Source organism: Rhinoderma darwinii, chromosome 7 (genome assembly GCF_050947455.1).
Source record: "Rhinoderma darwinii isolate aRhiDar2 chromosome 7, aRhiDar2.hap1, whole genome shotgun sequence".
Taxonomy (NCBI): Eukaryota; Metazoa; Chordata; class Amphibia; order Anura; family Rhinodermatidae; genus Rhinoderma; species Rhinoderma darwinii.
The window spans coordinates 92,434,151-92,438,174 of NC_134693.1; positions in this window are offsets into that span (position 1 = coordinate 92,434,151).

Genomic DNA, 4,024 nt, shown 5'->3' on the forward strand with positions numbered 1-4,024 from the left:
ATCCTGGGACAGTCCCACCAAATATGTAACATGGTTCCAGGAGCTTCCCCACACCTCCAACAATCAGCAGACACATCCGGAAATATCTTATGCAACAAAGCAGGGCAACGATACCACCTAGTGAGTATTTTGTAGTTTTTTTCCTGAGCAAAACAAGACATTGGCAGTTTATGAGCTAACAAGAAGGCAGTACCCCATTCCTCTTCAGTATGTTGAACCCCCAACTCTTCGTCCCATGCATTGGTGAAAGACAGTTGAGAAAAAGAACAGCTGGGCAGAAGAACTCCATGCAAATAGGACAATACATTTGAAGGGGCCGTTGGTAAAGATAAATACTTTTCCAAAGGAGTCTTATCCTGTAATAACACCAAACAGTCCCCCATAGAAGAGAGATAAGAACGCAACTGTAAGTATGACCACCAGGTTGATCTTCTCCCCGGGCAAGCCTCAGAGACTGCATTCATTGACAACATGACACCTTCAGGAGTAAGGGTCTCAGACAGATATCCACCCTCTCTTCTCTCCCAGCAGAGGAATGTATCAACACCCACCGCCGGAGGGAACGAGGAGTTGTCGAAAAGAGGAGTCATAGGACCCGGCCGATTCACCAGGCCCGCAGCACCCATGATCCGCTCCCATACCACAAGAAACTGACGTGTGAGGAAAGGCAGAGATAGACTATGGCGCTGTGGGACAGTCAACCACGGCAAAGAGGACAATGCAAGAGGAGACATATCTCTTTCGATACGCACCCATTGCTTACCTGTTTCCGAGCGGAACCAATCCACTACCCTCATAATCAGTGCGGCTTGATGGTATCTTTTAAAGTCTGGAAGACCCGCGCCCCCGTCTATTTTTGGCCGACTAAGGACAGCAAAATGAATGCGGGGCTTAGAGGATCCCCACACAAATTTGGTTATGGCCCTATGTAAGGTCTTGAAAAAACCCGCTGGTATTACAATAGGGACGGTCTGGAAAAGGTATAAGAATTTGGGCAAAATATCCATTTTGACCGCATTAATTCGCCCAAACCAGGACATGCGGTTCCCTCCATATTCTGCCAACTCCTTCAAAGTACGTTGAAGAATAGGTGTGTAGTTCAACGCGAACAAATCTGTCTGTTGTGCGGGTACCTGCACCCCCAAGTATTTTAAGGATGTAGATTGCCATTTGAATGGGAAAACCCGAGCGAGATGGGCAGCCAGAGAAGCATCCAAAGATATATTCAATGCCTCCGATTTGGAGTAATTAACTTTAAAATTGCTTAGATGACCAAAACGCTCAAATTCCTCAGTCAAAGATGGCAAAGAAATCATGGGAGTTGTTATAAATACCAGGAGATCGTCTGCATAAAGCGCTAATTTATGATGCTGTGATCCCACCCGTACACCATTAACATCAGGGTTGCCCCGCAGTGCCACTGCCAGGTGTTCCATGACCAGAACATACAATAGAGGCGACAGTGGGCACCCCTGTCTCGTGCCATTAGAAATAGACAAGGAATCAGATAGGAGTCCGTTAACACGAACCCGAGCCGTAGGCCTATGGTATAATGCCATTATCCTGTCCACCATAGTAGTGCCAAGGCCCACCTGCGTTAGGACACTGCGGAGGAACACCCAATGCACTCTGTCAAAAGCCTTTTCGGCATCCACCGACAGCAAGCACATCGGTATCTTACGGGATTGGCAAAATGAAGTTAAAAGGAGAGTTTTGTTAGTGTTATCCCGTGCCTCCCGACCACATACAAACCCCACCTGATCATCCCGTATCAAGCCAGGTAACAACGGTGACAAGCGAGATGCAAGCAACTTCGCGAAAATGTTTACATCTACATTAATTAGTGAGATGGGTCTGAAGTTAGCGCAAGAGGTTGGGTCCTTGCCAGGCTTTGGTAACAGAGTAATGTGAGCCTCGAGGGACTGGGGCGCAAATGGACACAAGGAAGACACGGAATTAAAGACTTTCGTCAAAAAGGGAACCAGTTGAGCCTTAAATGTTTTATAAAATTTGTTGTTAAACCCATCAGGCCCTGGACTCTTGCCCAAGGGTGATTCCCTAATAACATGTTCCACTTCTGATTCCACAAAATCCTCCTCGAGTCCCGAAGCCTCCCCCTCCTCTAAAGACGGTAAAGCCGTACTATTTACATAACGATCTATTTTGTCCCGCAACGCCTCAGCCTGCATGTCGTGAAATTGCCCCTTGATGTTATATAAAGTCGAGTAATACTGTTTAAAGCACTCTGTAATACCCACCGGGTCATGAACTTCGCCCCCCGAAGAAGATAATATTTTAGGGATGTAGGACGCTTGTGTTCGGGGATGTAACATACGCGCTAAAGATCTACCGCACTTGTCCGCAAATTCATATGCGTGTTTTCTCATCCGATCTCTAAACCGGGCGTGTGATTGATCTATAAGAGATCGCAAGGACTCCCTTGCTGTGGTAAGATCCGCAAAAACCTGTGAAGATGGAATTTGTTTATAACATGATTCCAACTCCCTTATCTGAGTCAGGAGACGTGCAATAGAAATCCCTTTCTCTCGCTTCATACGTGCCCCGTGCTGTATTAGGACTCCTCTAATGACACATTTCAGCGCCTCCCACTGGAGTGGTAAGGAGGTAGAGTCATGTTCATGCACTGCAATAAACCCATCCAGAGCGTCCTTAAGAGCCGACACACATACTGTATCCTTCAATAGATTATCATTAAGTTTCCAAGACCGAAAATTCAGTCCCGAGTCAGGAAAGGAAAGGGTCAGGAACACTGGGGCATGATCTGACCAGATCATGGGGCCCACATTAGTAATAGGACGCCAGGTAAGCAAATGGTGACTAATCAAAAAAGCATCTATCCGACTGTACATGTTATGCAAAGGGGAAAAGTAAGTATACTCTCTTACCTGAGGGTGCAGAATCCTCCACACGTCAATCAATTGCATGGAATGCATCATAGCCTTTAGTGCCCCCAATTGTGATTTAGGAACAGCAGACCTGCCCGAGGAGGTATCAAGCCTAGGATCAAAGGTCAAATTAAGATCTCCACCCACAATTAAGACGCCCTCTGTAAACTCTTCCAATTTCTTCAAGAACACACGCCCCACTCTAGCCTGATCCTGATTGGGAAGGTACAAGTTGGCCAAAGTAAAAGTCTTATTGCGCATAGACAATTTTAGAAAGACATATCGACCTCCCGGGTCAACCAACACATCAATGATTTTATGAGAGAGTGACTTGTGGATACCTATTCTAGCACCCTTGGACTTGGATTCCGGGTTGGCACTGTGAAACCAAGACGGGAAGTATCTATTTGTACATTGTGGCATATGGCCCACCTGAAAGTGAGTCTCCTGTAGGAACAATATGTGTACTTGTTCCTTATGCATGTTATATAAAATTTGTGAGCATTTTTCCGGGACATTAAGCCCCCTAGCATTGTAGGTACAGACCTTCAATTGCGCCATCAGAATCTTTACCCCGAGGAGCTCAAAAAAAAAAAAAAAAAAAATGCACTAAGGCAGAGGTGAATAAGACAAGACAGACGAGGAGGGGATACACAATAACAAAGACAAACGAACGGGCAAACTAATCACCCACTCCTTGAGCTACTCAAGGAGAAACACTTTAACAGACACCGGAATCAACCAGTGAGTCCCTAAGAGGAGAAGTGTCAGGACAAGGACTAGCCAGTGCCCCGCACCCCCCCCCCCAACCCAGCGATTATATTCAAGCACGTAATAATAGCTTATTACAGTTAGGAAAACCAAGGCACTTTGCATAATACCCAGTAGTAATGAGACAAAAGTATGCAGCATTAATATACCCCTAGAAATACCTCAATGGAGCACATTCCCATATACATTCAATGTTATCAAAAGTGCATATACTTGTAAGTGGTACACGGGATTTTAGAGAACATTAAGCATTCACGTCTGTAGCACAATAACATTAATCGAACCATACCAATGGACCCGCAGCGTCCAGCAAAAATAAAATCAGTTGCAACGAGCGGTAACACAAA